This window comes from Zosterops lateralis, assembly GCF_965231275.1.
Source record: "Zosterops lateralis genome assembly, chromosome: 2".
In the NCBI taxonomy this organism is placed as follows: Eukaryota; Metazoa; Chordata; class Aves; order Passeriformes; family Zosteropidae; genus Zosterops; species Zosterops lateralis.
Genome location: NC_139763.1, coordinates 52,630,503 through 52,644,516, shown reverse-complemented (window position 1 = coordinate 52,644,516; position 14,014 = coordinate 52,630,503). Strand labels below are relative to the sequence as shown.

The 14,014-nt window shown below is 35.2% G+C and overlaps 1 long non-coding RNA gene across 1 annotated transcript; it reads left to right on the top strand.

Moving 5' to 3' along the window:
- The first annotated feature begins 279 nt into the window (after nucleotides 1-279).
- LOC310922194 lies at nucleotides 280-4,969 on the top strand. Its single transcript, XR_014592338.1, has 3 exons — nucleotides 280-330; nucleotides 1,369-1,418; nucleotides 3,942-4,969. It is a non-coding gene; the product is annotated as an uncharacterized lncRNA (long non-coding RNA).
- Nucleotides 4,970-14,014: the final 9,045 nt, after the last annotated feature.

Below are 14,014 nucleotides of genomic sequence, written 5' to 3'. Positions count from 1 at the left end.
TCTCTTGCCCAACTGATCCCAGGAAGATCAGAACTCAAATTTCTCTGTTTTCTCTCTCTTGCTCTCTCTCATAAAGAAACCTGAAATAATTTGGACAGTTAAAAAAAAAAAAAAAAAAAGTTATTGCTTAGTCTTCATATTAATCTGCAACTTCAATACCATTGCAGATTTTAAAAACTAAATCACAACACAAACTCTACCCTTCCTGCCCTTTAGATTGCTTTACCCTTACATTTTGTTAAAAATTAATTTTTCACTTGATCTCCACAGGGAAACTGTCAGGTATTCCAGAGCACCCTAGACAAAGGGCAATGTCCAAGGAGGCATAAGGTAAGGGTCTGAAACCTCCAAATAGGGAAGTGAATTGGTTTTATAACTCCCCAGATCCAAGTGAATATTCCTATACAAAATTACTGATTTGGATTTTCCTATGTTATTCTATAAAAAGTGGATTTGCCTCTGTTATTCTAAATCATAAAGAAAATAGAAATTGCTGGTCCACTTTGCAGAAGCCAAATTCCTGTGCAGTCTATGACATAGCAAGAAGAAAAGTGGGCTGAGCTCAAGATGTTGAGCTTTCAAACTCAGCAGGGTATAAACCAAAGCACAAGAGGAAACCCAGAAGACTTTTTAAGTGTTTTTAGAAGTGCTGTGGTTTTTCAAGTGAAAAAAAGAAAAGAAAGATTAGTTAAGGCTTTAAGACTGCAATTCTTGCTCATTCCCTTTCTATGTTCGGAGCTTCCTTCTTCAATTTTTGATGACCCCAGTGTAAATCACCAGCTAGGGATCTGAATCATTTTTCTAACATATCAGTCTAGACAATCTAAGTACTTTCATTAAGGGGATATCTAAGCAGCTATGGGAAGAGTGGTATGACTTCACAAACAGGTTTAGATATGTATCACTGCTTCTGATATCTCTTCTCCTTTGATAGTGTGAGGAACACCTCTTGACATGACACAGACTTTTAACAGGTAGTGAATCAAGCAGAGTATTTGGATTTCACAGGCAGATGAAGAAAGTTCTTTTTTACAGATTTTCATACAACACTTTGTACTGGTTTTGTCTGGGACACAGTTGCTATTCTTTGTAGCTGCTACAGTGCTGTGGTTATTTGGAATTAGTAAAAATGAGATTATTAGTAATACTGAGTAAACTTGATATCAATTATGATGTTTTGGCTGTTGCTAAGCAGAGTTTCCTTTAACTCAAGGACTTTTCAGTGTCTCATGCTCTGCAAGTGAGGAGGTGCACAAGAGTACCTGACAAAGCACAGCCAAGACAGCTGACCTGAACTGGCCAAAGAGATATTCCATACTGAAGGACATGCCCAGCAGACAAACTGAAACCCTTGTTTCGATCCACCAGGTTTACCTTTTCTTTCTGATTATCCTCCTCACCAGGGGGAGGGAGCACAAGTAAGTGTTTGCATGATGCTTACCTGCCAGCTGGGGTTGTGACACACCTAATTTTTTATACTTACTGTGATTCCAATCTGAGGAAAGAATTTGTCACAAGGCATAGAATATAATTTTCTTCTATAAGCAAATATGTATATAATTCTATAATTTGCTTCTATACAGTTAAAGTTCGTGACAGCAATAAAAATATGTTTATTTACTATTTGATTCATTATAAATTTCAAATATGTTTTTATTTTAAAAGTCTGACGTGTTGTGTATTTATTGATTCTGACATAATGAAAAGAGAGATTCATGAAGAAAGGGTTAAATAGAGTAAAAGCTGAAAATTCCCCACCATTTTTCCTGAAGAGAGTGTCAACACAGCTATTTTAGAAGCACAGGACAAGTCACTCATGCTGAGTAAGCAAACCCATGACCCACTGAAGTCATGCTGTACTGGGAGGAACAGAGGCAGGCAAACAGCTGCCTACAAGCTGATCCATTTTGTCACTTATTGTGCTTATTATGTTTGAAGTACTCATCTAACACAAAACCAGGAACATGAAATAGTACCATACAACAACAGAGGGAGGTTTATACAAAATTTTCTCACAGAAGCTTTTATATCTGTCTGAACTGTTAATATTAATGGCCATAATTCTCCATCTAGGAAAATTTTAAAACAAAATAGAATGTGTTAAGACAATTGCACATGTATTTTTATGATTATATTAGCTGTGCAAGTGACATGACCTATAAGTCAGATCTTAGTAAACAAAAAACCTTTTGGTGCTAAAATGAGTTTGCTAATCTACAGGAAAGGGTAAATGACAAATTATCTGACATTTAGGGATATGAATGCCTCAGGACTGGAGTATGCCTCAGCTCCAAAGAGCTGTCTGAAGCAAATCCAGAAGTGTCAGACCATGAGACCATAAGTTAATACAATTTATAATGAACATACATACTTTCAAAGTTCTGTACTAATATTGACAAAGTAGTTGGAATACAATTTATAGCAAATGTATATTTTATTTCTTAATAAAAGTTGAATTATTTTGGTGAAATATAATTATGAATATTGTCATCCTATATGATTTCACATTCCATCTATTCTTAAAGTCTGTAAAGGCTAATAGAACCTGGCAATTTCTAATGAAGTAAATATTATAGTTACTAAAAAGTGATCTATAATCACTACAAACACATAATGATTTGTATTGTTTAACTTTAGTACTTTAATATTTCTACCATGCTATCATTGCCAGAAATTACTGAATAATATAATCAATATACAGTGGCAAAGTGCAGATTTCTGCAGATTTTCTGCATTAAATAATAAAATAATCTGCAATAATAATAATAATATAATCTGAAGATTTCAATGTATTAAAGAAAAAAATCTTTCTTCGCAACTTTGTTTTTAATTTACATTTTCTGAAAAGGCATCTCCTAGTGCAGTTATCAATGCAGATAACAAATGCTTAAAAAAACCCTTGGATTGTGGCCAAATCCATCAGGTGCATCTTCCAAAAGATAAATTCCAATAGTCCATCCCTGATGACAGTGCCTTGAATATCTTTAACTTTTCCATCAGAACCATTTAGTGTAACTACTGCTTCTCCACAGTTTGAACATCACTACCATTGTCAGAACCAGGCAAACAAATTTATGATGATGTTCCTGGGAATAAGAAACTAATGCAAAGGGGATTTCTCTGTAGTTCTTCATTAACATTTTATTCATTACAACAAGGGAGTTATAAGAGTTTCCTTTTACGCAAATTAGGTCACAGGATAAAAAATACACAGCATGGAAACACAGTGTATTACTACGTAGAACAAAAGATCTGGTTAATAAATTATGATAATGGAATTAGTCTACTGCTAATGCTGAGAGGCACATTTAAATGTTATGAAATTTTCTTAGAGAAGAAAAAGCTGTTACATCTATTCATAAATTGTTTTCTCCTTTGTGCCTCAGTTTCTTAGTCCTTTTTTTAATGTTATTTCCCTCTGAAGGAATGTACATATCCTACTTTAAACGTTTGTTTTGGTTTGTTAAAAAGAACAATTTCAGTTTGTAAAAGACAAATTTTTTCACTCCTGTTTTTCAAATGAATGCTTTAACTAAGTTCAGAGATGTCCTGGATCAATTCAAACAGGTTAATTCTGGAAATCATAGTGTGTAGAGTACAGAGACTGAAAATAAATTAAGTTAATTAAAAAAACCCAACCTTTAAACATTAAAGCCAAGAAGACAACCATTAAGGAAACATGTGGTCCTTGCCATAGATATCTAGTATCATCAAAGTTCTTTAGTTAGTTTATTTATTTACTAGAGTTATCTAGTTTGTTTCTTTCCTTGGAATTCAATTTATTTTTAAGATTTATTTAAACAAAATAGGCTAAATTCAGACCTGGTTTAAGTGGTCTAACTGTAGTGAGCTAATTAATTTGCAACTACCTCATTAATTCAGTGATTACCTTCAGTTTATTCATTACATTAACTTAACTCCTATTTTTCCATTTATGCAAGGTCTGATTAGACTCAAAGGATGGAAGAATGAAGACTCTTTCAAACTGTTCTTTTGGAAGGAAAATAAGGAAAGATTCTCCACTTCCTACCAAGCAAAGCAATACATTTGAACCATTTTTTTCTGGGAATGTCGGTACCCCTGCCATCTGAGGACATTGCTTTTGCCAAAAGAGCAGAAATTTAGCTGAGCAATATTTTGCACGGAGAAATTTCTGCTCTAAAATCACGTCTCTTCTGTTATTAATGGTGGTGCGATTAACGAAATGTGAAAAGCAAACCAAGCCACAAATGAATCACCTAAACTCATTTACTTTTCATTTTGAAAAATATTACTAAAAAAATGTGTGTGTATGGATCATCTCACTCTCTTTCATTCCATCTTCTTAAATGACAAAGGCAATTTTTACAGGATAAACTAAACAGGAATGTTTTCAGTGTAAATCCAGAGTGCCTTTCAATCATTTTTAAAGAGTAAAGAACGACCTTTGCAATGCCACATCCATTCATACCATCTAATTCCTGCTAAATCATCATTTACTTTTTAAAGTCCAGTACACTTTTCTCTTCAGGTCTTAATGTGGCCTGCACACCAAGAGCTACCCTGGCATAGGTAACAGAGATAATTGCTTCTGTACAAAAACTCATTCAGATGGAGTTAAATCAAACAGAAAATATTGTTATGTGTGCCGTGGTTTAGACTCAGAGAGGGTAACTTTTTAAGGACTACAGAGAGCTGTCTGCATCTTAGAACAGAAAACAGTGCTTCTGTAAACTAATGTTTAAGTAGAAACTTAGGAAAAGATCCCCCTTGTTACTATGTTTCTTCCAACTCTACTTGGATTTGAATAAGACTCCAAGTGGCAGGCAAACTCTTTTCAACTACTGGAAATCATTCATATCAAGTTCTTGATCCTGAATGTGAAGTATGAAAAAAGGTTCTCTATTTCTCCTTCCCCAAATCTTCATATTTGCTCCCAGTTTTCCAGAGACCTATCCAGACAGTACATTTTAATTTTTTTTCTAATAATTATATATATATATAATTATATTGTAACAATAATTATTTTTCAATATCTACTGGAAAATTCAACAAATAGTAATTCTCAATCCTATATATGCATCCTGTTAGAAGTACATGCTGAGGACAAAGACCACTGATTCAAGAGCAATCATCCTTTTCTGAACAAGCTAATGTTCATGTGAGAGCAACCCCTGCAGAAGTCTATGATGAATTACAGGCCAAGTACAGTAGATAATCCAAACTGGAACTGACTTTGGCAACAGTCCAGGGATGATATTTTCCCTGGGAGGAGATACACTTGAATATTTTTTAACAAAATATTTAGGCCCTAGTGTCATATTAATAGACTTTTTTCAGTTATTTAAATTATAACACTTTATAAAATTACAAATCTGCTGCATTTCCTAGATTTATACTTAAATCTGCAAAATTATCACTAAGCTCAGTGGTGAAAACCTTGGCCTTTCCTATTTTACAAAATTTGATGCATCAGTAAAAATAGTTAATGTTATATAGAATAACATAAATATATAATACTTTTCTTGTCTAAGTGCCAGTTTAATCCTTTAGAGACAGTATATGTATCAACCCTTCATTAGACAGCATTTCCAGACAGAATGAAAATCTAGAATTTTTTTTTAACTTTTGAATGGCATTACCTTTGTTCTAAAATCATCACTATTTGCTCTAAAAGCACAATAGCTTAGTAATCTGTTCCAGTAAATCACTGCCCAAAAGCGTTAATTTTGGGCTATGCTTAAAATGGTTGACATCGTCACTGTGAAATTCTCTTACATTCTAAACCACAAAATGTCTAAAGCAGCTTTTCTGAACAGTACCTGCCTGGCCTGTGCTAGCAGTGTGCACTTGTGTCCTGAAAGTCTCAGTGCCATGTGGGTGACAACTGCCCAAACTTCTCAGTTATTATGATGCCTTGGGAAGGCTGACCTGGAACAGAGACTAGACAGAGCTAAGAGAATAAAGTAGATATTTGTTGAAAGGTCTTTAAGGGTACACCTTGGGCAGCACAAGATGGTCAATGCTACACCCAAGGTGGACTAAGAATGATCACAAAATGGATGGCCAGTCATGTACTAAAAGTTTTAGGCCATTTGCATATTGGAGTTTAATTGTCCAATTACAGCTTCAGATTATGAAGTCCCATCCTTCTTGTTTTCTCTCTTCAGTCCACTGTTGTTTATGCTTTTGGGCCTGAAAACTTTTAACAGTTGTCCTTGGTCTTCAGCAGGAAAAGGATATGTTTAATCTACCTACTATGTGAAGAGAGCTTACTAACACAATACGAGACTCAGAACTACACCCGTAGGCAGCACAGAATCTGAAAAACATGAAAGCTAAAAGGCATCAGCTAGAGGGACAAAACAGGTATACTGTTCTTTTTGGCCCACAGAGAAGATGTGACTGAGATAACTCTCAGAGACAGCAACCAGGGCTCTGCTGTCTTCTTTAAAAGAAAGGTGGAAGATAAGCACAGGGCTACATCTCTGGACTTAAGAATAGAGGGGAGAAACACAATGAGGAGGGTTAATTGATTTCAAAAGAAAATATATTGGAATCCCAGGCACAAACTAGCCCCATTGTGCAGTCAGAGCAGGAATTTTAGCCAAAGGCCCAACTGGCTGGGAAAAGTTTCCCGATGAAGTCAGTGCAAATGTTACCTACAACCGTTTCTGCCATCCCCACCCTCAGAGTGGGCTCATGGGTGTGGGTGGTAGCCGTACTGTAAGCTGGAGGCTGGTCTAGGTTGAGGCAGCTCAGGGCAAATTTATTTAAGAAGGTGAAAAATGCTGTCAGATGAAAACACATTAGTTCTTCTGAAATACAAATCAATGTAAGTAATATCAGAACAATTCAGTTTCTGAGATTTTTTTTTCTAGATCTGATCAGAACTTCACCCCAGATTCTCACAGGTATTTAAACCCCTTATCATAGCTGACAACAATGACTTAATGCCTGCATACCTCTAACAATTCTTTCATTATTTCTATAGCAATCTTCCTTCCTCAGTTGGAGGCTCAGTAGGTGAAAATCATCATAATTATGTATATTAATTTGTACGCAAAATTATTCATTGCAGATTTACTTGTCTTCCTTTCTACCTTACAGGATGCCTAACCTTACATTCAGGGGATTTGACTTAAAATACTGCAATTTTTTGAGTTGAAAAGAGTATAAAATACTTCAATATTTCAACTGATTTTTTAACAAGAACACTCTCTTCAAAACTCTCTTCAATTTTATAGACTTTTTTGTGTGATTTTATTGCCTCTTTTTGCAGACTATCTGTATTTTTAGTTTATGGTCATTGATTTTATGAGCTTCCTAATTTTGAGCTAGATGAAGCTGTTGAGAACTTCTGTGTGCTTGTAAGCGTAATCTACACTGCAGTCATCTTTAGGAAAGCATTAATTGCAATCACTTACTGCACATGAAACAATAAAATATTACATCTATATTTCCAAGGACAGTGATCAAGTGAAGTATCTTTTCTCATATATCCTGTTTTCCTATTTTCCTGTCTTTTAAAGAGATCTTCATGTCATTTGTAAAGAAGGAAGAGCAATATATTCAATACCAGCATTCTTAGGCACTTGGGTTTTTCTAGAAGCCTGTAAATTTGGTAAAGCTACCAAGCTACTACAAACTTGATAGTTCTGAATTAGAGTGTTTTGCATACCACAGTATATTCTATCAAATATTGAGGTATTGAATCATCCATCTTTTCTCAGGAAGAAAACTAATCTTTATTTTTATTTTTCTGTAGATATCCTGTCACTAGAGGACACAAAAGAACTACACTCATTCATCAAGTTGAGAAGCGAGAAGAGGGAGAGAAAGTTTATTATGGTTTGAGGTTTAAATAGGGTTTGGAATTTGATCAGGGATTGGGGGACGAGAGTAACACCTCTTTGACCCCAGTGGTCAACTTAGAAGTTTATCCATTTGTCCTTCCCCCTGGAAGGAATGTATTATTTACTAAACATCAGTCTTTGTTTTTCTTACAGTTCATGAGAAAGCTCCAGTCCAAGAATGAAAACATCAGAAGGCTAAAAAATCAGGGCGACAATATCCTCTTAATATTAGTGATGCTTTTGCTTTTATCTAAGAGTAAATGTATAAGACTTCTGAGTTTTAAAAAAAATTAAACTCCTTTCCTTCTATTCTTATTGTCTTTGAAGCCAATTTGAAGCAATTCTGAAGATCTTATCTGGACATATGGCTTTAATCTCAGGAAGACGATTCTTCAGAGGACTTACAGTAACTTCAAGACCTTTCTATGCTTATTTGAAATTAAGTATTTCTTATACTATAAATTTGAACCATGTAATCCCTGCAAATATTACAGTGAGACTCCAATTATCATTTATGCTATATTTTTCATCTGCAGCTCAGAAAATAGTATTTCTAGAATTTTGTTGCTAATAAATAGATTGATGTAATAATTCCAGATAAAGTACTGTTCAGGAACAATTTAAAATTCATTTTGAATATGTTATTTCCTAGACTTAAAGTAGGAAGTTTAAAACACTAAGTTATTTCTAAATGAAGCCAGAGAAGTAGATTAAAGGTTTCATTAGTACTACTGAAATAATGATGGCTCAGAAACTGATTTCTCTAAAATATATGTCACCTAGCTATGTAGAATTGGAATAGTCTTCAAGATTTATAAAGTCATCAAATTCATCTTTCTTAACTGAAGCAAGAATATATGTACAGTGCTATGTTTTTAATCTGTTCCTCTGACCTTCACTCTTTCTAATTATCTTGTTCCAGGATTTGACTATCCCTTGCATTTGAGGTTGTTACTCTTTCAGAACATACGGCTATGTGCTCACTGGCTGTACAGCCCAGCCCAGGGAGGGACAGTGAAGTGAGTTACATCCAGCAGGGACCTGGTCACTAGGGGTGTTCCCCAGGGCTCAGCACTGAGGCCAGCCTTGTTTAAAATCTTTATCCATCATTTGGTAGAGGGGGTTTAGTGCACACTCAGTAAGTTCACAGATGACACCAGCCTGGGCAGGAGTGTTGATCTGCTGGAGGGCAGGAAGGCTCTGCAGAGGGATCTGGACAGGCTGGGTTGATGGGCCAAGATCCAGAGTATGAGGCTCAACAAGGCCAAGTGCCAGGTTCTGCCCTTGAGTAACAACAACCTCATGAAGTGCTACAGACAGGGCAGAGTGGCTGGAAACTGCTTGGCAGAAGAGAACTTGGGAGTGCTGGTCTACAGCAGCTGAACATGAGCCATCAGTGTGCCCAGGTGGCCAAGAAGGCCAGTGGTATCCTGCCCTGTATCAGCAATAGTGTGGCCAGCAGGGCCAGGGCAGGGATTGTCCCCTTGTTGTCAGCACTGGTGAGGCCACACCTCAAATCCTGTGTCCAGTTCTGAGCCCCTCAATACAAGAAGGACACTGAAGTCCTGGAGCGTGTCCAGAGAAGGAACAAACTTGGTGAAGGGTCTGGAGAGTAATTCATATGAGGAAAGGGAGCAGACTAGACTTCCTTTAAGGAGGAGCAAACTCCCTTGAGGGAGCAAACTAAACTAAATTGTTTAGTCTGGAGAAGGTGACACTCAGGGGTCACCTTATCAGGGCCTCTTGGGGGTTTGTCTCTTCTCCCAGGCAATTGGTGACAGGATGAGAGAACATAATCTTAAGATGCACCAGGGAAGATTGAGGTTAGACATCAGAAGTAATTTCTTCACAGAAAGGGTGATAAAGCATTGGAATGGGGTGCCCAGAGGGGTGGTGAAGGCACTGTCTCTGGAAGTATTCAAGAAATGACTGGACATGGCACTGAGTGCTATGGTTTAGTTGGCGTGGTAGTTTTGGTCAAAGGGTGGACTCAATGACCTTGGAGGTTAATGAATCTATGATTCTAGGATAAGTTATGAAAGTTGTAATATCAAGGGTTTCCACATGCATGCTTTATAAAAACAAACTTGCACTTTGTGAATCAACACCTAGCACTATATTCTATGAAACCATCAATATTTATACTGCTGAGGTTAATGGAGATTTTAATGATAATTCTGCTGACTATATTGCATGAATAAAGCTAGTCGGAAATCAACATCTACCTTTTACTTTTCATATAATCATCAATAATAATAATGTATTTAAATGAAAAGAAGAATAAAAATCCACTTCAAGAATCAATAATGTTGGTAATGATATTGTAATAGAATATGGCTAGCTATGACTCTCAGAGCTCTGCACAAGCAACTCATTCTGATTAAGTAAGCCAAGCAAAATACAATGTGGAAAATACATAGACAATTGTAAGCCTAATGTTAACATGTCCAATAATGTATGGAATTTGATTACATCCAAAGGTTCTGCTGATACCATGCACTGCCTTCAGGACAGAATTATTGTCTTAGTACTTCCGAATAATAATTAATTCCAGCATTGTTCCTTGTTGCTGCTGTATGTAACAACCTGTTTCTGAATTTTAGTTTCATTAGTTTCACTTATAAAATCTACTTTTTACTGGGTTTCAAATACAATTATTCAACATAATAGAGATTTATTGTTCTATATTAAATATTGCTTATACCTATATGTTCTGTGTCCTATACCTGCTAGAATTTTATTCAAGGAAAACTGCAGAAAGATATTGTGTCTTTGGTGGAAAAGGTTAAATTGTTGAAACTGAAATTGTTTATTTACATTATTGTTAGCATTCACATTGTAAAAAGGCCTCGCTAAAGACTTTTCATGTTAATAGTTACAGAGTATACACCCACAAAAAAAAAAAAAAAAAAAAAAAAAAAAAAAAAAAAGGTAATTAGTAATAAATCCTTGGATATCTAGATTTTCTGTGTATCTTATTCAAAATATTTTTAATTCCGCTTTTGCAAATTATTGTTCTTTCCATACATGAAAATAGAAACACAAAGCCTGACCAATAAGTAGATTTTTGTGCTCTATTCTTGAATCCAGAAATAATTTCTTTGTTTTAATTGTTAGAAATTGATAAATACTCTGGACACATTCTGTCTTGCTACACAAAATTGCCTTAAATTAACAGAGACCTACAAATGAGCTATTAAACATTAATACAAATACTAGTCACACATCTTAAATGTGTTATTATTCATGTACTCCTTAGGAAAAAAAATATTATTGTATGTTCTTTAAATATTTTATCTTCTCTCATTAACCCACTAACTAATGTATCAGGGACTGGGCTGCCAATGTTGCCCATCCAAAGCCAGAACACAGGTCTTAAATGGAGTAACTCTTTATTTAATTGAAGAAAAGAAGAACAAGAAGAAGAGGAATCAAATTCATGGGAACAGATAAAAAAAAAAAAAAAAAAAGAATACTGATTTTTTCCTCTCTTCTTCCTAAGCCCTGTATAATTCTGATTAGTAAGACTTAAATAAAAGCTGGTATGTACCTCGTACACCTTCTGCAGAGACAACTAGAATGCTGAGCTGTGCCTAGGAGATCATAAGTATCTGTTTCCTTCTCATTTTTTCTTTTCTTTTTTCTTTTCTTTTTTTCCGTTTCCTTGTCTTTTTTTATGCTTGTGATTTTAGAATCCCAGTCTCTCCAATTAATTTCCTCTCAGAATAAAGCACCCATCATAAGCATAAAATGAAAGAGACTTGTACAGCTTCTGCAGGTCAATAGCCAAAATGGACAATTTCTAACCCCAAAACTGTAGCTGACACAATTCTGTATCTTTTCTTTCAAGATGACAAGAAAAAACAAACAGAATAGGGAATGAAATACTGCATACTAGTTCATGAAGGCAGAATACAATTAGGAGATCTCATATAGCTATGAATGTGCTAGATAAAGAACTTAAAAGGAATATTTTTCACAAATTAATCTTTATTTTCCTTACTAATTAATAAACACCATGCTGTGAATAACTGGTGATAATGTTCTAATAAGAAAAATCAATAAATTTACACCCAGGTTCACTGTAATTGATGCTGCAGAATAGAAAAATGTATTCTCCATTGATCCTTTAGCAATCTTCTAAGTAAAAAGGAGAGGAAAGAAAGCCAATTACTGTAGTATGCCTCTGAAAATGATAAGATTAAAACAAGCTAATTATGTGTTCTTGAATAACTACAATTTTTGATGAAAGTAAGTCGAATAAGGGCATCCTGCATCTCCAGTCCAGAGATATTACTTTTTGCTAATTAAAAGATAGTAATTTTACATTTAACTTGTCTTAACCAATAGGCAAACAAATGGCTAGAAAAATAAAACTTTAAAATCTCCCAGGATAAAACCTTTTGATGTTGCTGTGAACACAGGATTAATATGAAGAATGAAACAAGCTCCTGTAGCACTGCAGCTAAAGGAATTTTCATACTTGAGCAAACAACATTTAAAGAAAAAGACAGTCACTACAAACATATCATCCTATTAATATATGTCCACTGCTTTGTGTTTTGCATAGAAAGTATTGATGATTTCACATAGGGCCACATATGCAGAACTGTGATGCCTTCCACAGCAGGCTTATCCATATTGGAGCATGGCTGTAACAATTAATAACTGGTAAATACAGAGTGATGCAGAAAGTCAGCAGCATCTACTGCTCATTTTGGTTCACTAAATGAGGAAAATCAGATTTGTCTTCCAATGATTAATAAGTAAATAACATTTCTTTAAATCTGTTAGTAAAATTCATTAAAATATTTGGAAATAACTATATTTTCCTTCTCTCTTTTATTTGCTACTGTAGATACAAAGAAGCCCACCAGTAATATAAACTAAAGGCATTATTCATTGTGACCTGAATGCACATGCAAAAACATGTATCATTATTCTGACTTCAAATACTTGATTTCAGTTTGGGCTATAACATGCCATTTTGAAGACTAGATTTAATTCAGATTCTTCATTACCTGGTGAAGAGTTGCATGGTTTAAGCCTGTTACTTTGCCACACAGTCAGCTCCTATTGAGCCAATAAAGAAAATTAGGCAGTTTTCTTTGACCTATAAGATTCCCTCTAAGATTGTTAGATTCATTTATTTTGACCATTCTCAGTAGTCTACTCAGTGTCTCCTTAACACAGCTTGTAAACCACTGGAACAGGTTGTCCAGAAAGGTGGCAGAGGCCCCATCTCTGGAAACACCCAAGGTCAGATTGGATAGGGCTCTGAGCAACCTGATCTTGTTGAAGATGTCCCTGGCCACTGCAGGGACCTTTAAAGGTTCCTTCCAACCCAAACTATTTTATGGCTCAATGTCTCAAAATCACAATATTCAGATGAAGATCAGTTTTCTAGGCATTCCTGAACTTATCAGGATGGGAACTCTGAGACCAAAAGCCACAACTACCATTGCTTGCATTCTGCACTAAAAAGTCATTAGATCATAACAAAAATTATGAAGAAGAACTAATTAGGTTAATCATTGGACTTCAGTTTCACTGACATCTTAATCAACATTCCAGTGGATGCTGGAAACCAGCTGCATTTTGGTGCTTTCCTAGGCACTGCTTTAGGTTCAGCTATAAATTCTGGAAATCCATTTCCCCTTTAGCTTATTGGATATAACATTCCTTTTTTTTTACATTTCTCAAATTTTTTTCCGCTGATCATCAGCTATTTATACTAACTTTTAAGACACTGACAGAAAATCAGTGTATTTGAAGTCACAGTTGAGACTAGCTACTTACTACTGTAATTGCCTGATAATTACGACATGCTTTTTTCTGTCTTTCTTAACCTATCTGTATTATAAAGCTATTGCCACAACAGTTCCCTTACTGGGTGTAGGTGTGTATGTTTTAAAATGGGTGATTTTCTACACACAGAGAGAAATACAGCTACAGATTCCTAGAAAACTTTTCAGCAACCAGTCAGTAATAAATGTCAGGAGGGGGTGTTGAAATAGAATAACATCACTGTGGAAAACCAGTCTTATAAGTCTGCATTTTACATAGTTTTGTAAATGTGATTTTTTAGGACTTTCTTGGTCTCCTGCTTTTCAGAGAAAAAGCAAGGCTGAAAGTTAAAAGAAATGTAAGAATTTTGCCCTAGGCATGCTTTCACTAAT